Source organism: Ambystoma mexicanum, chromosome 10, assembly GCF_040938575.1.
Source record: "Ambystoma mexicanum isolate Mex_15411 chromosome 10, UKY_AmexF1_1, whole genome shotgun sequence".
NCBI lineage: Eukaryota > Metazoa > Chordata > Amphibia > Caudata > Ambystomatidae > Ambystoma > Ambystoma mexicanum.
The window spans coordinates 1705628091-1705652989 of NC_090932.1; positions in this window are offsets into that span (position 1 = coordinate 1705628091).

A 24899-nucleotide genomic window follows, 5' to 3' on the forward strand; every position below is an offset into this window, starting at 1 on the left:
GGTTCTCTCCAGTATTCTTGCTAGTCTCCTGATGTCTTCAGATTTGCTATTTGTCCCCAAAATGGCACAAAGGAATTCGCTACATCTCCCAGAACCTGTGCTGGAGTGTCACCATTCTCGTCCCGTCGTGGACGAGCCTTTGAAACCTCTACAGTACTGGCTATGAATACCCCAGGTAACAGGATGCCTAAATAACAAATTCCCTGCCAATCCCTGGGTAACCATGGAAATGCTACATTACCGCAAACAAAGTAGACAGGTTCGCCTACATACAAAGGTCTGTCTTCCCCAGTCAAATTTGCAACGTTGGCACAACCTCTAAAATTTCCCATTGACTGAGTACCATTCCTCTGTATGCAGAAAGAAACTGAATCAGGGCTATGGTTAAAAGTGTAAGAAGGAGGCATGGCATCCTTATTGCCTATAGGAGCCATCTTAAAAGAAATCAAAGACTGAAAAGGACGAGATAGTCTATCAGAAGGCCTAATAGAAGCAACGCTGAGCTTGCTCCTATTTGCGAAAAGCGAGCAACTCAAGGGCGTAAGAACACGTTTCTCAAAACTATTCAAATTAGTCCATCAAAGTTCCCCGCGATGCTATCGTTCCACCGGCCAAAGAACAGTGCTCTAAGAGAGGCATAACAAGCAGTTGTCAAAGGTAAAGGATGAATATACCAACCTAGCCCCTTATTCCTGTGTTGCGGTAAATGCGAACAGACCCAACAATTGGATTTATTAAAAATGGCATGTGTAGCATTCATGATAAGTAACAATGTATTGTTGTAATATCTCTATGCTGAGAGTCTCTTGGAGATAAAGTATGCAGATGCACAAAAGGAGTAGAAACAGTGGGTACATTTTCAGTCGGTAGCATGGTTTGAAACAGATGCACTTCTTCCAGGTACCAAAAGCTTAACACAGTTACTATTATAAAACCAATTGACATTATAAAAGGACAGCAGTACGTTTTCGGGGCCCAAACAGTTTGTCCATTCTCACTCCTGGTCACACAGTCATTTATCAGACCTGTACGAGTGGTAGCAGTTACAGGCATTGCAGTCTTCAAACGAAAAACCCCTTTGTTTTTTGCTGGTGACCTCCTGGCCGAGCGACTTCTTAGTCCTTCCACAACCCTAGCCAACAGAATCCCCTTTTTCAAACAATTACTTGGGCAAAAGCAAGCCCTCAATGATTTTCCTTCCTTCTTCGAATGCACAGCCGAACTGTGCCGTAAGTCTATTTCCTTGGACGCAAATTGTACCTCTTTGCCCCCTGTAGTGATTGATCCAAAAACAATGTGTCGTCACTTCACGTTGGAAGCGACGTATCAGGAGCAAGTGAAGATGCAAGATCCGGACAACAGTTTCCGCAAACAAAACTTTTGCAGAGTGCAGAGACAAAATGGCTGATTCCCCAGGCCTTATTGGCTCAGAGAGAGACTCTGATGCACTCTCTTTGTTGTTTACTGCTACGGGATCGTTGGTTGCAGTATTGGTGAGGGGTTCTGTTTCTTCTGTATCGTGTGGCACCGGGTGTGGAAGTCTATTGACATGCGTCGCGTGGATCCAATTTTTTCTGCCTGCGACACGCACCGCAGTCTGTGTGACCAGCAGGACATGGCAAGGGCCCCACCACCGGGGTGCAATTCAAGAAGATCGCTCAAATGCCTTTGTTAACACGCAGTCTCCGGGTCGAATGCTATGACCTGAGCTCTCGTATCGTACAGTTAAAGCCTCTCGTACCTGGTGATAAATCAAAAACAGGTTTTAGTCAGCTGGGTACAGTAATCTGAAAGAAGTACATTTTCAACATTCTTTAAAGACCGACATTTAGGAAGGTTCCAGATATTCGCAGGTCTCCCCATTACCACCTCAAATGGAGAGAGCCCAGTCTTAGATTGAGGGGTTGTACGCATAGCTAGCAACTCGATCGGTAAGGCTTCTGGCCATTTTAATTTGGTGCCAGCACACGTTTTAGCAAGCTTGTTCTTGATGATGCCGTTGTGTCTTTCTACTAATCAGGCACTCTGAGCGTGTCTGGCCGAATGGAACCATTTGTCGATTTGCAATGTCTCACATATCTGCAGTATTACAGCCGCCACAAAATGTGGACCATTGTCCGACCAGATGACTTTTGGTAGCCCAAACCTAGGGAAATACTCTTTTAACATAGTTTTTGCAGTAGTCATGGCTGTAGCGTCTTTAACAGGAAAAGCCTCAACCGATTTACTAAAAGCACAGATGAAACTAACACATATCTCAAGTTATTACACCTTTCCATTTCGATAAAAACAAAGTGGATGACCTCAAAGGGACAGAAGGTGGACCAAAACTTCCCCTGGGAGTTGATGTTCCCTTTCCCACATTATGCTGTAAGCAGAACATGCAATTCTGAACATAACGCTCAGCTATTTTAGAGATTTTATCATTTGCCCAAACATTCTCCAACATCCGTGTAAGCTTCCGGGCACATATATGGGTAGGCCATGAGCCATGACGACCATCATCATTACGTATGCGTCAGGAAGTAGCCAATTCCCTTCAACTATGTCCACCCAACAACCATCATCTTCGAGTTTCCCCAAGCCTTCTGCCCATCTCTTGGATTCTTCCAGTGTGGCATCGGCTTGGCTGTCCTTTACAGAGTCAACACCCTCATCCATTACATAGGCATTTACGGTCCCCCTTGAAATGCACATCTCTGTGGAAAGGTTAGTGGCAGTTTGTTTAGCTATCTGATTAGCGAAAGCGTTCCCTTTCCCTATATAATCTATAATCTTTTGATGTGCTGCACATTTCATGACAGCTAACTGAGTAGGGAGTGCAAGTGCTGAGAGCATTTGTACTATTAGGCATCTAGGCTGAGTATTTATACGATGTGAAGTGAACAACCCTCTTTCTGACCAAAGTCTACCAAAGTTGTGAACCACCCCAAAGGCATACTGATTATCAGTATATATGTTTACTGTAAGCCCTTCAGAAAGTTCACAAGCTCGGGTCAATGCTATAATCTCTGTGGCCTGCGTGGAGTTATGCGTGATTCTCTTGGTTTTCACAACCGTACTTAATGTAGTGATTGCATAACCAGCCGGAAGTTTGAAGCAGCAGCCATCTCAAAACAGCTCCCCTTGTGGATTATTCAAAGGAGTGTCCTTTAGATCAATTCTACCCTGTGGGCCTCATTCCGACTCAAGTGTTAAGGGGTTTACGGCGCCGTAAACGGCACCGACACTTAATGCCTGATTACAAGGTTCCCTTTGTGGGATGGCTGTTTAACACCTGCTTTTTGCAGGCGTTAAAAGCCATGCCGCAAAGGGACCTTGGCGATAATTACGGCACCGTAATTTACGGTGCCGTAATTATCACATTTCCCCATTCCCATTATGTCCTATGGGGCAAAAATGGGAATGGGGATGGGGCCATTGGTGAATGGGGAATTACCGCCCCACTCACCTTGGAATGGGGCGGTAGTTCCGCCATCCACCATGGCGGAATTGCAACCTTAGCGGCATGGTCCATGGTGCTAATAGCACCATGGTCCTCCGCCAAGGTTGTAATGAGGGCCTTTGTCTCTTGTTTGGTAGTGTATAGACAGTTATGTGAATCTTCATCACTGCAAGCAGTACCTTGCAGGAAAGGTAAGAGTTCAGATGGATTAAGATCACAACACCTCTTGATTTGTATGTGGGGAGCAAACAAGATCAATTCATATCTCGTAAACCGTGCGGAAGTGAGGTGTTTCGTTTCAGTTCTGTTCAATAGAACATCTACAGAGTGAGGCACCATCAGGGTTAGATCATGGCCTAGGACCATTCCCTCACTCTGATTTACAGATGCAGCAGCAGCAGCGACAGCTCGCAAACATCTTGGCAAAGCGCATGCTACAGGATCAAGGGCGGAAGAAAAGTAACCGCATGCCCTATTCTCCCCTCCATGTTCCTGTGTTAATTCATCCAAAGCACATCCATCACATTCATGCACAAACAACACAAAGGCCTTTTCATAGTTTGGTGTGCCCAAAACCGGTGCGGAGCACAATGTGGTCTTGAGCAGATCAAATGCTTGCTGGTGCTCCATGTTCCACGGGAATGGTGAAGAAACGCCCTTCTATGTCCTAACCAACATCGGCTTAATCGCTAGTGAGAAGTTTGGGATCCATAACCTACAGTAAGAAGCCATTCCTATCAAGGCTCTAACTTCTTTCTGCGTATTTGGGACAGACATGCCAGAGATGTGTTTTATTTGTTCAGGTGTCAATCTTCTTCCCTCCTTTGACAGGAAATAGCCTAAATAGGCGACCTCCTGACAACAATATTGAAACTTTTTAAGCAAAGCTTTGTGTCCGTGTGTATAGCCAGATGTATAAGTAATAACACAGTGCCTTCCTTACAAGCGCTCTCAGAATCGGCAGCCAAAAGCAAGTCATCGACATACTGAAGCAATGTAGAAGTAGAGGGTAATTCAAGGATATCAAGCTGTTCTTTCAAAGCCCTGCTATAGATGCTAGGACTTTCCGTGTAACGTTTCGGTGCACAGGTGAAGGTGAACGAGCGTACCCCTAAGGTGAAGGCAAACAAGTATCTACTGTCCTTGTGTATAGGAATACTAAAGAAAGCATTCTTCAGTTCCACAACACTAAAGTAAGTAGCTGAAGCCGGAATCATAGTTAATATCGTCGTCACATCAGGCACAATTGGAAATTGTGGAGGGACGACTTTACTAATGGCAGGTAAATCAATTATGAAATGGAATGGAATTGCATTATCACCTTTTTTGTACACGGGCAAAATTGGACTATTGCACAAACTACCTGCAATTTCCTCAATCACCCCTCGATGCACAAAAAACAATGCATTTCAAAGCTTGTTCATCCTCAACTGAAATCTTATATTGTGGAATAAGTGGCAGCTTTATTCCATGTTTCAGAACTATTTTAACAAGCTCGATCTGCAAAACACCGACATCATTGTCGTCAATTGCCCATAAATTCTCTGGTACATCGCTAAATTCTGGCGGCAAAGGTCTAGTCAAGAATTGAGAGACAGAAAGTTTATGTGGTGAAATCGTCAAACGCACTCCGTCAGAAGAACAATGAATTACCGCATTTAATTCTTTCAACAGATTCAACCCCAGCAAATTCTCTCCACAATTCGAAGTCAAAAGGAATGGACAGTGATCCGTAAAGGGAACCAAAGAAATAGTTACCGGCGAAGAAACTGGACAAACAACTGGTGTGCCAGAAAACCCTACAGAAACATTGGTTTGCCCTGACAGTGGAATGTTTGGAACCCGAGAATGGTCAATGGAACGCTTCTGTGCCCCGGTATCTATCAAGAATAGTGGTTTCCTATTTTCCACTATCATCTCAACGTAGGGACCTTTCTGATTAATGGGAATAGGCATAGGTTCCAAACCCTGCTTCGGGCAATTCTAATGAAAAAAAATGTCATCAAAAGGAAGTTCTTCAGAGAGGTAAGCAGCAGAAGGATGGTCGAATATGTTTCTAGTATCCACACTTGGTACCTGATTATCCTGTGAAAAAGGTAGCTGTTGATTCTGTGCAAACTGACCTCTACCAGGGCCCCCTACACCCGGGCGACCTCTGGATAATCTACCCATGTTTCCAAATGCATTATTTGACCTTTGTCAAAGGACCGGGCATTGTGCACGTCAATGATCCTCTTGCCCACAATAGGCACACTGGTTAATGTTTACAGGACCCAAGGGCATATTTCCTTGCGGAACATACTGACCTCTAATCTGCGAACTACCCCCTCTAGGACTTCTAACAATTTGCTGCAATGAAACTTTTGTCTTCAAATCACCTTTTCACTTCTCAACTCTTTCCTTTTCATTATTGACACGATTCTCATAGTACTGAGCCATGTGCAGCACTTCTGATTGAGACTTTGCTTGCCAAGGACTCTCAGAAGACATAATTTGCGACTGGATGTCAGGCAACAATTCACGCATAAATTTGTCTACAAATAATCTTTTCCCAGACTCTGTGCCTAAGTCTTGTCCACTGAAATCCGAGAATACCTGTTCAAACCAATTAAAGAACTCGGTAGCACCCTCAGACTTCCCTTGGACACAGGCCGTAAGCTTGTCCCAAATAATTCTTTTTTCGGGAATTAAGGTTTTCAATTTAGAAATAATTCTGTCAGGTAAAGTTAGTATCACCTGAGGCGGTCTCTCGCCAGCTGGCCTTTCTCCATCGAGTCTAATTATGTTAGACCATGTATCTCCTACATCATCTATAGTCCTAACTTGTTTCCACAAATCTACGGGCAGGAGTACAGGAAATAACAGATCAATATCACCTAAGGTAAATACTGAGGATTGCGAAATAGACTCCATTTCTGTCACAGTTTTCCCCGCTTCTCACCTGTCTTTGTTGTTTGTTGGAGTTCTTCGATGGAGTCTTCTTTCGTAGAGTTCGGGTCTTGTATAACCCAACGTGCAGGTCCTCAGGTTCCAGCATGCATTCAGCGTTCTGAGTCCTGGGAACGTTCAGATGTCCGGGAAGTCCTGTCGGAATAAAAAGTATATCGTGCCTCCTATTGTGGAAAATATATTTAATATTGGCCTATGCCAAGCTGCTCGAAAGTCGTTTGCGAGAGAAATCTGTGTTGCAAGGTCCTGACCTTTAATCCATGTATGTCGCCATTTTAAGTCAAACCGCCATTTTAGGATTTGTGTGGAAAAGTCAACCTGTGAGCTAAAATGGTGTACAATGTCATTGCAAAATACAACATGGCTGTCTTGACCTCTGTACATCGCTAATGTGTAATCTGCCTGCAGGCTACTTGTTGAGGTCATGAACTGAGACCTCATCCTACGTTGAACTATGTGTAAAAGGACTACTCGCGCAATGAAACCAATCCACGAGTATATATTATGATAATGTATTTACATATTGAACAAAGAACATATGTTTTACTACATTGTATTTATGTTTAAGAAGACCTGCAATGCGAAACTTTAGAATACACAGTTAATGCATACGCTTTTTGTTACATGTAATAAAAAACAAACCAGTTAGATGCGGTTATTTGGGATTCGGCAACAAACCCTAAAATTGGTGATGTTTAAAGTGGAATATTAACCCGAAGTGGGGCTGGACATAGTGCCCACAAAATGTATAAAAAGCGAATGCATTCTAATGTACAGCAACTCTCACTGAACCACGCTGGAGTTCGTTGTGTTGTACGGAGGACCGATAACTATCTGACTTTGCACTGTTTTGTAATTGAATTCAGTAGAGAATAAAGTACTTTCTATGTTCCTTTGTAACCCGTGTTCAGTGTATTTCCTTTTGGGGTACTCAGCCTCGATATTTTGTTTCTGTTTTCACAGTTGGCGCCCGAATAGGGACCCTCAAGATTGATGCCGGATTGTTGAAGGTTGACACACGCTATCGGACCGGGATCGGACGGTGTGACAAAAAGGAAGGGGCGCCTGGATGAGACGCGACACCTCAGCAGCGCTGCACGATCCGATCTGTGGACGACTAGCCTGTGGTCTGAGACGGCATCTTGACGAGGGTCCACTTATTGAGGCAGGCAGATTTGCCGAAATCACCATACACGAGGTAAGATTAGTTAGGTAAGATTCTTAGAAGTACCGATCAGTACTCCTGAGGTTTGGCCAGGTGAGTCGTGACCCGACTCTTAATTTAACCCTGGCAAATTTGAATTTTGGCGCATTGTATCTGCAGACACAATTATTGACCAGGTAACACAAAGAATTTGAGATATGCCTGGGAAATTGTCAATCTGCTTGTACTTTGTACTGTAAGCATGGCATTGGAAGTATGGTATTTAATGATATTTGGCACAGACAAACCAGACATGCCCCCGAACTTCAGTGGCCAATCAATGGTAGTTTTGAGATCCATCGCATTGAATATTTGGAGTCAGTATTGTTAAAGAAAAAAGGCTATACCTGCAGCATTTGATGTTTTGCAGAATTGGAAAAAAGAAGCGTTACAACAGCTTAAGAGTAGAGAGAAACATGCGCGCCGTCATAAAACGAATGCCGAAAAAGCGTTATTATATGACCAGGATAAACAGTCTGAATCGGCAAAAAATATGGAAAGGGCTTTCTCACTTGGTATTCAGAAAATGTATCCTTCCAAAGATCTTCATGATTCTGATGAGTTTATTGAGAAAATATTAAAAGAACGAAGGCCTGTTGCCTCTGCGCCACCACGGTATGTTCCTCTTCCCGCTGCTGTACCTTTTCCTGTTGTTATTCCTGCTCTTCCTGCTCAACCTGTTGTTCCTACTCCTCCGACCTTTGTCCCTCCACCTGCTCCTCCGCCTCTTTTAACGCACCAGTTATAGCTCCTCCATCGAATTTGCCTGCTCCCCCTCTTCCAAGTGGTCTTGGGCCGCTTGTAATTGATCATGGTGCAGGTTCGAAGGTTGTCACTTGCAGTACTGTACACCGGAGAAGAAACGTGAGTTAATTGCATGGGCTAAGCATTGTATGGAGAAGGATGATCAAGCTAGTGTTTTTCCACACTTTTTAATACGGATAATTTTCCTGAGAAAAATGTTTTTATTAAAGGTTTAGGGATTCAGTTATGTATAATGTGGGGAAGATTAAATAATAAGGGTTAAGGGATCTAAATACTTTAGCACTTTCCAGAGACACTGTGGAGAAGGTAAATGATTATGTCGAGAAGTTATTTGAGTATAGAAAGGAGTTAGAAAGGATACGGAATGAGGATGATGAAGAGGAAAGTATGCATGTACAGAAACGGTACCTTCCGTGTCATAAACCGATATCGGAGGAAATTCGAATTTGTATGGAAGATGCGATTAGATGGGTTTCAGACATATCGATATCTCCAGTTGAGGTATATGACACATATAGCCAACATACATTGGAAATGCAGAGGAAAGTGATACAGGTAATGGTAGAGTACCTGCAGGATGAATGTGTAAAGAGGAAGATTAGTTGTCCCACAGAGTTATTGAATATTTATAAGAGAGCTTTTTTGTCTGACACTTCTTCGACTGCTTTAGCGCTCGACTTGGCTCTGTTGCTTAGTAAGCGTTCGGAGTTGCCTACATCTCAGTTGCCTATGAGAGAGATTCCTCCGACATTTGTCCCGAAGGTTGAGATTGCGGACAATGCTGCTCAAGGTATAGTCGCTGTGGAGATTCCCGCACATTATGTATCACAGTTCATTCACGTCCCGTTTTCACGACAGGAAGTGAACACCATTACACAGTCTATTCCTGATATCAGGAAAAATCCGACAGGGTTCTATAAAGAGATGGAATCTGTTTTGCAATCCTTAGTGTTCACCTTAGGTGACATTGATTTATTGTTTCCAGTACTCCTGCCCGTAGATTTATGGAAACAAGTTAGAACTATTGATGATGTACCCGGGTTGGGATATACATGGGTGAATTTAACTAGGCTCGATGGGGAAAGGCCAGCTGGCGAAAGACCACAACAGGTGATATTAACTCTGCCTGATAGAATTATTGCTAAATTAAAAACCATAATTCCAGAAAAAGAATTATTTGGGACAAGCTTACGGCCTGTGTCCAAGGAAAGTCTGAGGGTGCTACCGAGTTCTTTAATCGGTTCGAACAGGTATTTTCAGATTTCAGTGGACAAGACTAAGGCACAGAGTCTGGGAAAAGATTATTTGTGGACAAATTTGTACGTGGATTGCTGCCTGACATCCAGTCACCGATTATGTCTTCTGAGAGCGCTTGGCAGGCGAAATCACAATCAGAAGTACTGCATATGGCTCAGTACTATGAGAATCGTGTCAATAATGAAAAAGATAGGATAGAAAAACGGAAAGGTGATTTAAAAACTAAGGTGATATTGCAGCAAATTGTTCGAGGCCCCAGAGGGGGTAACTGTCAGGTTAGAGGTCAGTATGTCCCACAGGGGAATGTGCCCTTGGGTCCTGTGAACATTAATCAATGTGCTGATTGTCGTCGAGAGGGTCATTGGCGAGCACAATGCCCCGTCCTTCAACAAAGGTCGAATAATACATTTGATAATATGGGTATGCGATCCAGGGGTCGCCCGGGCGTAGGGGGCCCTGGTAGAGGTCAGTTTACACAGGACCCACAACATCCTTTTTCGCAGGACAATCAGACTCCGAGTGCGGACACTAGGAACATATTCGATCATCCTTCCGCTGCATATTTATATGAAGAGCTTCCTTTTGATAATATTCTGTTTCGTTAGGATTGCCCGGAGCAGGGTTTGGAACCTACACCTATTCCCATCAATCAAAAAGGTCCCTATGTTGAAATGATGGTGGGAAATCGGAAACATCAGTTCTTGATAGACACTGGAGCACAGAAGTGTTCCATTGATCGTTTACAGGTTCCAAACATTCCACTGTCAGGGCAAACCAATGTTTCTGTACGTTTTTACGGTACACCAGTTGTTTGTCCGGTCTCTATGCCGGTACCTATTTCTTTGGGTCCCTTTACGGACCAGTGTCCTTTTCTATTGACCTCGGATTGCGGGGAAAACTTTCTGGGGTTGAACTTGTTAAAAGAATTAAATGCAGTGATTTATTGTTCTTCCGATGGAGTGTGCGTGACGATTTCACCACAGCAATCTTCTGCCTCACAATTTTTGACTAGACCTTTGCCTCCAGAATTCATTGATGTACCAGAGAATTTGTGGGCTGTTGACGACAATGATGGCGGTGTTTTGCAGATTGAGCGTGTTAAGATAGTTTTGAAACATGGAATTGAGCTGCCACGCATTCCCCAGTATAAGATTTCGGTTGAGGGCGAGCAAGCTTTGAAATGTATTGTTTCCGATTTTGTGCACCGCGTTGTGATTGAATTAATTTCAGGAAGTTTGTGCATTAGTCCGATTTTACCCGTGTACAAGAAAGGCGATAATGTAATTCCATTCCGTTTTATAATTGATTTACGTGCCATTAATAAAGTTGTGGCACTGCAATTTCCAATTGTGCCTGATGTGACGACAATCCTAACCATGATTCCAGCTATAGCTACTTACTTTAGTGTTGTGGACCTGAAGAATGCTTTCTTTAGTATTCCTATACACAAGGATAGTTGATATTTGTTCGCATTCACCTTAGGGGACGCTCGTTTACATTTACTCGTGCACCTCAGGGGTACACAGAGAGTCCTAGTATTTATAGTAGGGCTTTGAAAGAACAACTTGATACCCTTGAATTTCCCTCTACTTGTACTTTGCTTCAGTACGTTGACGATTTGCTTCTGGCTGCTGACTCTGAGAGTGCCTGTAAGGAGGGCATTGTGTTACTACTTATTCATCTAGCTAAGCATGGTCACAAAGCTTTGCTTAAGAAATTTTAATATTGTTGTCAGGAGGTTGCCTATTTAGGCTATCTCCTGTCAAAGGAGGGAAGAAGATTGACACCTGAAGGAATAAAACACATTTCTGGCATGTCTGTCCTGAATACGCAGAAGGAAGTTAGGGCCTTGATAGGTATGGCTTGTTACTGTAGGTTGTGTATCACAAATGTTTCACTAGTGATAAAACCGATGTTGGCCTTGACGAAGAAGGGCATTTCTTCTCCGTTGCCATGGACCTCGGAACACCAGCAATCGTTTGACTTGCTTAAGACTGCATTATGCTCTGCACCAGTTTTGGGCACACCAAACTATGAAAAGGCATTCGTATTGTTTGTGCATGAATGTGATGGATGTGCTTTGGCTGTATTAATGCAGGAGCATAGAGGGAAGAATAGGCCGTGCGGTTACTATTCCTCCACCCTTGATCCTGTAGCATGCGCTTTGCCAAGATGTTTGTGCCCTGTCGCTGCTGCTGCTGCGTCTGTAAAGCAGAGTGAGGGAAAAGTTCTAGGCCATGATTTGACCCTGATGGTGCATCACTCTGTAGATGTTCTATTGAACCGAACTCAAACGCAACACCTCACTTCCGCACGGTTGACGAGATATGAATTGATCTTGTTTGCCCCTAACATTCAAATTAAGAGGTGTTGTGTTCTTAATCCGGCTGAGCTCCTACCTTTCCCGCAAGATATTACTTGCGGCGATGAAGACTCACATGATTTTTTGTATATGACCGAACAAGAAACAAAGGGCAGGATTGATTTGAAAGATGAAAGATGAAAGATACCCCTTTGGATAATCCGCAAGGACAGCTGTTTTGTGACGGCTCCTGCTTTAAACTTCAAGATGGTACATCCACAGCCACGTATACAATCACGACCTTGAGCACGGTTGTGGAAACTAAGAGAATTACGCATAATTCTGCGCAGGCCGCAGAGATTATAGCATTAACCCGAGCTTGTGAACTTTCGAAAGGGCTTGTAGTAAATATATATACAGACAGTCAGTATGCCTTTGGGGTGGTTCCCAACTTTGGGAGACTTTGGTCGGAAAGAGGATTCCTAACCTTGCATGGCACCAAGATCCAACATGGCACCCTAATAGTGCAACTACTCTCAACACTTGCGCTCGCTACTCAGTTAGCAGTTGTAAAATGTGCAGCACATCGAAAGATTTTAGATAACATTGGAAAAGGGAATGCTTTTGCTGATCAAATAGCTAGACAAACTGCCACTGATCTCTTTACGGAGATATATGTTTCTAGGGAGACTGAAAATGCTTATGTGATGGATGATGGCGTGGGGTCTGTACGGGATATCCAAGCCGATGCCACAGTAGAAGAAGCTAAGAGGTGGGCTGAGGGCTCGGGAAAACTTGATGATGATGGGTGTTGGGTGGACACGGTGGATGGAAAATGGTTACTTCCCGATGCTTAGGTGATGATGATAATTGTAATGGCACACAGTCCTACGCATGTGTGCGCCCAACAGATGACGAAAATGTTAGAAAAAGTTTGGGTAAATAACAAAATTTCAAAAATTGCTCAGCACTAAGTCCAGAATTGTATGGTTTGCTTACAACATAATGTGGGAAAGGGGACAGCAACCCCGAGGGGAAGTTTTGGGCCAACCTCTGTCCCATTTGAAGTAATTCACTTTGATTTCAGTTAAATGGAGCGATGCAACAATTTATAATATGTATTGGTAGTCATTTGTGCCTTAAGTAAGTGGGTTGAGGCTATCCCTGTTAAAGATGCTACAGCCATGACCACTGCGAAAACCATGTTAAAGGAGTACTTTCCCCGGTTCGGTTTGCCGAGAGTTATCTGGTCGGACAATGGTCCACACTTTATCGCCGCTGTAATCCTACAGATATGTACAGAGTTACGAATTGACAAACGGTTCCATTCAGCCAGACATCCTCAGATCGCCGGACTAGTAGAAAGACACAACGGTATCATCAAGAACAAGCTCGCTATGACGCGTGCCGGCACCAAACTAAAATGGCCGGACGCCTTACCGATCGTGTTACTAGCTATGCGTACAACCCCTCAAACTAAGACTGGGCTCTCTTCATTTGAGGTGGTAATGGGGAGACCTGCCAATATCTGGAATATTCCAAAATGTCGAAATTTGAGAAATATTGAAAATGTACTACTTTCAGATTATTGTAGCCAATTTACTAAAAACCTGTATTTGATTTACCACCAGGTACGAGAGGCCTTACCTGTGCAGTACTCATTAAATCATTTGAGCGCACCTCCTGCCTCATGCCTCGCTGGCGTGGGCCATTCCAGGTCCTGTTGGTCACCCAAACAGCGGTGCAGGTAGCTGGCCGAAAGAATTGGATCCAAGTGTCACACATCAAGAAACTTCCTCACCCTGTGCCACACGTTACAGAAGAAGCAGAACCCCTCGCTGATACTGCAACTGATGATCCCAAAGCAGTAAGCAGCACTGAGAGTGTGTCAGAGAATATCTCTAAGCCCGGGAGGCTTGGGGAAGCTGCCATTTTGTTTCCACACTCTCCACAAATTTTGCACACGGAAAAGGCTGTTTCAAATTCAGCCTCTTCATCTGTCCCTGATACGTTGCTTTCAACGGGAAGTGATGACACATTGTTTCTGGATCAATCAGTACCAGGAACAGCTAGATATCACTTGTGTCCGAGAAAATAGACATACGGGACGGTTCTGCTGTGCATCTGATAGACATACGGCACGGTTCGGCTGTGCATTCAAGGAAGAAAAAGAGTCATCGAGGGCTTGCTTTTGCCCAAATTTGAGAAAATGGGATTCTGTTGGCTAGGGTTTTGGAAGGACACAGAAATCGCGCGACCGGGGGGTCGCCAGCAACAAACATTGGGGTTTCTGTTTGAAGACTGCAATGCCTGCTACTGCCGCCGCTTGTATTGGACTTGTAAAAAAGTGGGTGACCAACCACGACAATGGACAAAATGCCTGGGCCCCGAAAACGTATTGCTGTATTTTTGTAATAATATTTGGTTTTATAATAGTCACTGTTGTAGGCCTTTGGTATTTAGAAGAAGCTCATCCTTTAGAGTTTTCGCTACCGACTAAAAGTGTACCCACTGTCCATACACCTTTTGTGCATTTGCATACTTTGTCCCCTAGACACAGCACAGACAAAGGTATCATAATAATACACTGTTACTTATCATGAATGCTACACATGCCATTTTTAATAGGTCCAATTGCTGGGTCTGTTCACATTTACCGCAACACGGGGATAAGGGGCTAGGTTGGTATATTCATCCTTTACCGTTGACAACTGCTTGCTATGCTTCTCTTAGAGCACTGTTCTTTGGCCGATGGAATGATAGCGTCTCAGGGAACTTTGATGGCACCAATTTGAATAGTTTTGAGAAGCGTGTTTTGACTTCCCTGGGATGCTCCCTTTTTGCAAATAGGAGTAAGCCGAATGTTGCTTCTATTAGGCCTTCTGATAGACTGTCTCGTCCCTTTCAATCTTTGATTTCCTTTAAAATGGCTCGGATAGGCAATGAGGATGCCATCCCTCCTGTTACACTGTTAACCATAGCTCGGATTCTGTTTCTTTCTGCATACAGAGGAATGGCACTCGGTCAATGGGAGTTTTTAAAGGTTGTGCCAACGTTGCAAATTTGACCGGGGAAGACAGACCTTTGTATGTAGGCGAACCTGTCTATTTTGTTTGCGGCAATGTAGCATTTCCATGGTTGCCAGGGATTGGCAGGGAACCTGTTATTTAGGGATCTTGTTACCTGGGGTGTTCATAGCAAGTACTATAGAAATTTCAAAAGCTCGTCCACGACGGGACGAGAATGGTGACACCCCAGCACAAGCCTTGGGAGATATAGCGTAATCAATTGTGCCATTTTGGGGGCAGATAGCGAATTCAGAGGATATCAGGAGACTAGTGAGAGTACTGGAGAGAACCATCAACCGGACCACGGATATACTCTACAATATGAAACTAGAGCAGAAAGCAATAAGATGAGTAGCACTCTAAAATCGTATGGCATTAGATGTCATTTTAGCTGAGCGTGGTGGAGTATGCAAATTAGTGGGGTCCGCTTGCTGTGTTTTCGTACCAGATTCCTCCCCAACTTTCTTCAAGGCAATACAGAATCTGCACGTCCTTAGTTCCGAAGTGCATGTTCCTGAGGGAAATTGGGATCTTGGCGTTTGGTTCTGGTACTTCTTGCGATCTTGGGCTTGGAAGGTACTTTCGGTCTTATTAACTATTTTAGGAATTCTGTTGTTTCTTTGTTGCTGTATTCAGTGTCTGCCTGGTATGTGTTCGATGCTAGGGGGATGTTGCGCACAAGCAATATATTCGATAGGACATAAGGTGTATGCCTCAGATAAGGCTTCCAAAGAATATGTTTTAAAGGAGATATTAGTAAAAGACCTAATGGCAATAGATATTTCAGATAGTGATTCAGGGCACATGGATACTGATGGATGGAGTTATTTGCAAGGAGACCCAAAGTAGTTTTTAGTACTTGGCATAGGCCAAAAGGAGGGTTTGTCGGAATAGAAAGTATATCGTACCTCCTATTGTGGAAATTATATTTAATATTGGCCTACGCCAAGCTGCTCGAAAGTCACTTGAGAGAGAAATCTGTGTTGCAAGGTCCTGACCTTTCATCCATGTAGGTCGCCATTTTAGGTCAAACCGCCATTTTAGGATTTGTGTGGAAAAGTCACCCTGTGAGCTAAAATGGTGGACAATGTCATTGCAAAATACAACATGGCCGTCTTGACCTCTGTACATCGCTAATGTGTAATCTGCCTGCAGGCTACTTGTTGAGGTCATGAACTGAGACCTCGTCCTACGTTGACCTATGTGTAAAAGGACTACTCGCGCAATGAAACCAATCCACGAGTATATACTATGATAATGTATTTACATATTGAACAAAGAACATCTGTTTTACTACATTGTATTTATGTTTAAGAAGACCTGCAATGCGAAACTTTAGAATACACAGTTAATGCATACGCTTATTGTTACATGTAATAAAAAACAAACCAGTTAGATGTGGTTATTTGGGATTCAGCAACGAACCCTAGAATTGGTGATGTATAAAGTGGAATATTAACCCGAAGTGGGGCTGGACATAGTGCCCACAAAATGTATAAAAAGTGAATGCATTCTAATGTACAGCGTCTCTCACTGAACACACTGAACCATGCTGGAGTTCGTTGTGTTGTACTGAGGGCCGATAGCTATCTGACTTTGCACTGTTTTGTAATTGAATTCAGTAGAGAATAAAGCACTTTGTATGTTCCTTTGTAACCCATGTTCGGTGTATTTCCTTTTGGGTTACTCAGCCTCGATCTTAGCCACAAAGGTTCTTTGAGGAGCCATCATATCTATCCACTACTCCTCCCAGCAATACACTTTCCTTGGCCATGGAATCACGTGACAGGAATAGTTGTTTTAATGCGGCATTCTCAGCTTTGAGATTCTGAACTTCTGTGGTTAACTCTTGCATGCCACGCATGAGGTCTTGAAATGCAGCCTCCATGTCCGTATCTGTATCAGTTTGCTGGTGTCTCAATCTGTCACAGGTTTCCCCCCTTCTCACCTGTCTTTGTTGTTTGTTGGAGTTCTCTGATGGAGTCTTGTTTTGTAGAGTTCGGGTCTTGTATTGTCAATCTGGAGAAATGAATACCCTTCATTTGAATGATAGATGTAACTTGATGGCCTTGGGCCAACCGTCTTATGCACCGAATTATAGAAATATAGACTGTTAGGCTTGACCAACAAGCGGCCATTTTAAATGTAGCAGAATCGCCATTTTGCTTGTTAACCATTGCTCATTGCTTTCTGTCTAAAAACTGCTTTGCAGCTTGCAATTCTTGCGGATTCTGCTTACTCTGCTCAACTGTTAACATTGTTGTCTGAATATGAAAGGACAAGGTCGGGGGACTGAAGAGTTTGCTAAACTTCTCATGAGTAGCCCAGAAAGGAATGCCCACGCTCCCTCTCTGTAGCCTTGGGAGGAAGCTGCAGGGCATTTAATCACTTCACAGCTGCCAGCCAGTCTCGTACGATGGAAGAATATGTTAGAATAATACAGTTAAAGGCTTGAATTATGCTTCTCTTATGGCCCCCTTTCGCAAAACCCCTTAGAACGTGTCGGCTCCCAGGACACGAATAGTACCTCATAGATAGAAAAGCTTGGAATGTGGCTCTTCCCCCGTGTACAGATTGCTTCCGAGAACAGAACCACCGTGTTCTAAAAGATCCCTCTGCACTTTCTAAATTGCACATTGTTACTAGAATAGACATCGAAAGCAATATGATCGTCATACTCGTCGGATATGTCCATCGTCATCCCGAGTTGAAAGGAACTTAATACAGAGGGGTGTTGAACATGACTTTGCTGATTGTATGATATGCATTTTGTATATATGTAACTGATGTACGTAATTCGCTCTCTTGCCTCTCTCGAGGTCTAGGAAACTCACGTTGCGGGGCGTGAGATCAGATTTGGCCAATTGATACTATCTTTTGCTTGCAATAAACCCTAGCATTGGGAATTTGAAACCTTGTGTCTGGCGCATCTTTTCATGTGTGGTCATTGCCTTGTTTCCGTAGTGTTGATTTTGCAAACTCAAACGTCCAGGTAAAGTTGGCTAACCAAAGGGGAAGGTTATAGAAACATGCCTGGAGTACTGTCCACTTTAGCGGGGCTTTTCAGCTGCGGTAGACAGTCCTTGGAATATGGCCAAAGTGCACCGCCTGGGGTGAACGCCGGCTTACGATATGTATGCGAAATATGGTGTGGGAGCGATAATATTTTGTGAAATTTGGCATAGGCAAACTAGAAAGCAACCCGACCATCAGTGGCCGATTAATGGTAGTTTTGAGATGGGGAGGATAGATAACCTAGAGAGGGTGTTGATTTGATTAGAAAGAAACCGCGACCTGCAGATTTTGAGACCGTCAAAGATTGGAGGAGGGAAGCATGCGCGTAGGCATAAAACGAAGCTTGAGATAGCAGAAGAGAAGGAAGAGATGGAGTGGACTGAGAGTCTAAGACGGGAAGGGAGACGGGACCAGATGAACATAGACAGACTATACCCGCAGCGGGAAACTACACATAGCAGATGAATTAATGGAACATTTGTTAACTAACACGGGTCGAGGCCCAAAACCTAGAATCGAAACCAAACACGCCAGTAGTGACTGCGCGGGCCCAACCAATAGCTCTTATACCCCCTCATGCAGCCTGAGCACTTCCCCTCACGCAAGCATTAACTCAAGCCCCGCCCACAGCACGAGCACTCCCACAAGCGCAGACCGCGGACACACAATTTCCCAGCACCCAGCAAGGCCCTTCACAGTTGCCACCTGTGCCACTTGTCCCATCCGCACCTCCAGCTCTAGAGACAGATTCAGCACCATCCGCCCCTCCCGAAGTCGAGATTGAGACTGGGGAGGCGAGAGTGGGGCTGAAGGAACAGGATTTGGACGGGTAACTCAAAGCGCGATCAGCAAAGAGAGAAAGATTGAATTACGGCATTGTATGGGTACCGAAGAAGAGACGAGAGACAGGTAGTGTTGGAATGCATGGGGGAAATTCTGGTGGGAGAGTGGAAAAAGATACTTGGGAATTTACAGCCACAGCGGTTGTTAGATTTGAATAAGTTAGCACGCAGTGAGCAAAGAGATGAGGATGTAAGAGAACATGTTCACAAACTGATTGAAGTACAGAATGAAATGGAAGACAGATATGCTGAAATGTTTGCTATATCTGAGTATAGTAGAGAGTTTATTAAGAAAGGTAGGAAGGAGGCGTCAAGGTTGAGTATGAAAAAATCATGGCCGAGAGTTTTTCCAGGTAGTACAAAGCATTTGCCGATACCGGGACAGATAGGCGATAAACAAAGATTGCAGGTATGGGTAGGGGAAACAATGCGATGGATGTCGAATAAAAAAAATGTCAGTAAAAGAAGTCAGTGAGATATGTGATGGGTACCCATTGGAGATGAGGAAGGAAGCGATGCAAACGATAGTAGGGGTGTTGCTGCAGCAGGTCATTGGATACAATAGAGGTAGAGGTAATGCACAAGGCCGGGGAAATTTGAATAATATGCATGGGGTGTCATTGGGATTAAATCAATGTGCGTACTGTAAGGAGGAAGGACACTGGCGAGCGCAATGCCCGCACCTACAGAATAAAGGTGGGTTTGGTCAGAGAAGGCCTCATAGAGGACATCAGGGGTCGAATGGCCCAAGCAGAAGTAACATGCAGCAGCAGCAGGGATATACCAATGGAGGTACTCAAACCCAATCATATGGCCAAAACCAAGCACAACAGAACCAGACATTGAACCAAAGTGTTTCGAACCAAAATCAGGATGGGCAGGGCCAACAGAGAAATGATCAGAGTGGAGGACATCGAGGGGGAAATGGGAATATTTTTGATACACAACCAAACACGTATTATAGCAGTAGCGGTGACTACACATCGGACGATGTGTTATTCTCGCGATAGGACAGCCCACGACAGGGGTCGGAACCAGTGTCTATTCCCGTGAATCAGAGAGGACCCTACGTAGAAATGAAAGTCGGGAATAAGGAGCACCATTTCCTTGTAGAGACAGGGGCACAGAAGTGCTCGATAGACCACCACTTGGTTCCGGAGATATCACTGTCGGGGCAGAAGAATGTTTCTGTAGGGTTCGCAGGTACACCAGTAATTAACCTCATGTCCGAAGCTGTCCCAATTACAATAGGACCATTTACGGAACAGTGCCCATTTCTTTTGACAGAGAATTGTGGAGAGAACTTGCTAGGATTAAATTTGTTGAGAAAATTGAGGGCTGTTATACATTGTACGGCAGACGGGGTATTCCTCACGATGTGGCCCCACGATGCACCGGTGACGGAATTTATGTCAAAAGAGTTGCCAGAAGAGCTAAGTAGAGTACCAACCTGTCTGTGGGCAATGCATGATAACGATGTAGGATGCTTGAAAATAGAGCCAGCAAAAATAACTTTGAAAGAAGGTGTAACACTACCACGAATTCCCCAGTATAAGATTTCTGTTGAAGGTGAAAAGGGATTGAAAAGCATTGTTACTGACCTGGTGAGATTGGGGGGGGGGGTTGAGGAAATTGCAGGTAGCACGTGCAACAGCCCGATTCTTCCAGTTTACAAGAAAGGAGGCAATGAAGTACCCTATTGTTTCATAATTGATCTGCGCGCATTAAACAAAGTGGTAGACCCACAATTCCCTTTGATCCCAGATGTCACAACAATACTGACAATGATACCGGCCACTGCAGAATACTTTAGTGTAATTGATTTGAAGAACGCGTTCTTTAGCATTCCAGTGGATAAAAGCAGTAGATATCTGTTCGCGTTCACTCTAGGAGGTCGATCATTCACATTCACACGCATTCCACAAGGATACACAGAAAGCCCGAGCATTTACAGCAGAGCACTAAAAGAGCAGCTAGACATGTTAGCATTACCCGAAGGTTGCATACTCTTGCAGTACATAGATGACTTGTTATTAGCTGCTGACACGAAAGAGATCTGCAAAGAAAGTACTGTATTACTCTTGACACATTTAGCGACCCATGGTCATAAGGCAAGTTTGAAGAAATTCCAGTATAATCAAAAGGAGGTGTCTTATTTGGGATACTTACTTTCGAAAGAAGGGAGAAGATTAACACCAGAATGCATAGAAAGTATTTCTAGTATACCTATTCCAAAAACTCAAAAAGGAGTGAGAGCTGTAACAGGCATGGCCTCTTATTGTCGGCAGTGGATCAGTAATTTTGCGTTGATTTTGAAGCTGATGATAAAGTTGATTAAGAAGGATGCAGAGATGCTTTTACAGTGGGATGAGGAATGTCAGAAAGCATTTGAGCAACTGAAAGCTGCATTGTGTGCTGCGCCAGTTTTAGGCACTCCAAAATATAAGAAGATCTTTAGACTATTTGTGAGTGAAAGTGAAGGATGTGCATTGGCGGTTTTGACACAGGAACAAGGTGGAAGAAATAGGCTGTGCGGCTATTTTTCTTGCACGCTGGACCCTGTAGCGCGCGCTCTACCACGATGTTTGCGATCCGTCACAGCAGCTGCTGCGTCAGTGAAACAAACGGAAGGAATGGTATTGGGGCACACTTTAATTCTGATGGTGCCACATGCTATAGACGTTCTATTAAATAGGACACAGGCGCAACACCTCACCTCTGCTAGACTGACAAGATATGAGCTCATCTTGTTTGCACCCCACATCCAAACTATGAGGTGTAGCGCATTGAATCCTGCAGAATTAATGCCACTGCCCATAGCAGAAATTGGTGACAACGAATCACCACCCCATGATTGTTTAATGGTCACTGAAGAAGAAACAAAGGGAAGGATTGATTTGAGCGATATCCCGCAAAAAGAGCCAGATGGGGAGTTATTTTGCGATGGCTCTTGTTTTAAATTACCTGATGGCACATCAACGGCTGATATACAATTACTACCCTAAAGAGAGTTGTAGAGAGCAGTAGGATCCCCTACAATTCGGCACAAGCCGCAGAAATAATAGCACTGACCCGAGCCTGTGAACTCTCTGAGAATCTGAATGTATATATTTATACCGACAACCACAATTTTGGTCGACTTTGGGCTGAGAGGGGTTTCTTGACATCACATGGAGCCAGGATTCAGCATGGCCCTTTGATTGTGAGATTGTTGTCTGCGCTCACGTTTCCAAAACGCCTAGCTATAGTAAACTGCGAGGCGCATAAGAAAGTAACATGCAGAGTGGGAGAGGGAAACGCATTTGCAGACAGGATTGCGAAGCAAACAGCCACAGATTTGAGGAATAAAATGATGACAGTACAGACTGAGGAAGTACCTTGTATGATAGAGAATGGAGTTGTCACAGTCAGAGAAATGCAGGCTGAGGCCACGACCGAAGAGATTCAGGGGTGGGCTAAGGGCTCTGCTGAGTTAGATTTGGAAGGATATTGGGTGGACAAGGAAACAAAGAACTGGATGTTGCCAAATTGTTACGTAACTGCAATGGTTATAATGGCGCATAGCCCTACCCACATTTGCGCGAAGAAGATGGTACAGCATTTATCCACAGTATGGAAGAATGGGCACATATAAAAGAATGCAGAAAGGCTAGTGCAGAATTGTATTACGTGCCTGCAACCCAATGTAGGAAAGGGAACCGTGACTCCAGCAGGTAGTTTCGGCCCACCCTCTATGCCGTTTGAGGTGGTCCATTTTGATTTCATAGAAATGGAAAGGTGCCAGAACTACAAGTACGTGCTAGTGGTAATCTGTGCATTCAGCAAGTGGGTGGAGGCATATCCTTTTAAAGACTGTACTGCCATGTCCACAGCAAAAGTAATGCTGAAGGAGTATTTCTCCCGGTTTGGGCTGCCTCGTGTCCTGTGGTCAGACAACGGCCCCCACTTTGTGTGCGCAGTAGTGCTACAGATCTGTGCAGGTCTGCAAATAGAGAAGCGGTTCCACAGTTCCAGGCATCCCAGTTCTGCCGGGCTTGTGGAGAGACACAATGGAATCCTGAAGTCAAAGATAGCGAAAATTTGCGCTGGGAGCAAGTTGAGTTGGGTGGATGCATTACCCCTAGCGCTGTTGTGTATGTGCACGTCTGTGCAGGCTAAGACTGGGCTCTCCCCTTATGAGATTATGATGGGGAGACCAGCAAATGTATGGTGCTCACCGCAGCCTATAAAATTATGGTCGGTCGAGCATCCTATGTTAAGCACTTACTGTGGACTTTTAATACAAATGTTGCGTTTGATTCATCAGCAGGTGCAGGAGGCATTGCTGATGCGATATACAGGACCAGGACACTCACTGGGGCCTGGGAGCTGGGTGATAATCAAGAACTTTTAACGGAAAACTGCACTAGCACCCAGGTGGCGTGGCCCCTATCAAGTACATTTGGCAACACAGACAGCCATCTGAGTGGACGGACGTAAGGCATGGATCCATGCTACCCATGCCAAAAGGTTCCCAGCGTCACTGAAAACTTTGCCTGATCCAGACGACGAGAAAAAGACAACGGTCTCGGAAACAAAAGAAACTATTGCCAGTCCAGTGCCACAGCATCAGCCTGAGCGAGAAGTGAAAGTTGAAACAAAGCGCAAACAAGAAGTGAAACTCGAAACAGAGTTTGAGGAGGCTGCCAGTAAGGGGGAAGGGCTAAAAGTGCCCCAACGTTGCTCAGCGGAAACAACATCACTGCCGAGCGACACAAACCCTGCATTGCAAACACGAGCAGAAACAACGCGTGTACCCCTTTGGCGCCCACCAGTTCTCGCGAATGCACCAAAGCCAGAGAAAGAAACTACATCATTGCCACGACGCCCATCGCTGCCCATCATTGTGCCACAGGCTGACACTGAGCCTGACACTGGAAATGCAAGGGCACTATTCACGGATCATACAATAGCAGGAGTGAATAGATATAATCTGCGGCCTCGACAGGCAAAGTGATCCACAGATCTTTGGTGTTTTTCTTTTTGGCCTTTGGTTCTACTCACGGATGGAGTAGGAACCAGGGGCGTAGAGGAGAGAAGTGTGAGAATTGTGCAAGTCGGACAATTCAAAACTCACAGCTCCTCGGTGCGCTTATAGAGTACCTGTGTCCTAAGCCAGAGCGGGACAAGCTGGATGCACATGGTAATCTATCAATACAGAGCTGTTCAGAAATCGCCTGAGCAGTGGGAGAAAGAACAACTAATCTTGCTCGGGAGTGGATAAATGATCCAGGCTGTGAAAAGGCTGGAGGAATTGAACTGTGACATTTTTTCATTGAACTTTTCTGGCATCAAGAACGAGAGACATTCACGACGAACTTCGCCAGCAAGAAGAAGGACGATGAAGAACAAGTCAAGACCGGTTTCAGCCTCCTTCTGCACCCCTCCTGAAAAGATAATAGATTTAGAGACTGTAAATTTAGGGAAAAAGCATGATGAGAAGAATAAGGTACTAATTTGGACATTGGTCCTATGTTTCTTAAGTATGATAGTACCAACAATAACAGCTATTACATTATGTTTCCTGGAGTACGTACACCCATTAGAAACACTTTTGCCAAAAACAGCTGCTGAAAGCCCGGTTCATGTAATTACTGGTACTTTGTCCCCAATGGAAGAAAGACATAGAGAAGGTTATGACAACAATACATTGTTGCTCATCATGAACATGACCCAAGCGATGTTAAAGAAAAAAGATTGCTGGGTTTGCGCCCATTTACCACAGCACGGTGGGAAAGGGATAGGATGGTATGCACAACCATTGCCATTGATTTATTCCTGTGAAGTAACGTTAAGTGCAATGTTCTTTGGGAAATGGAACAAGAGTGATACGGGTCAGCTAGATGAGACCAATATGAATGAATTTGAGGAAGTAATCGTGAGACCTGTGGGTTGTTCCATATTCCAAAAAGCCCGCGTGTTTGCACTAGAACCCATGAGAAAGAATACACGAAAAATAACAAGACTAGATAGATTACATAAGCAGGATAGACCAACCCCACCAGCAGAAAGA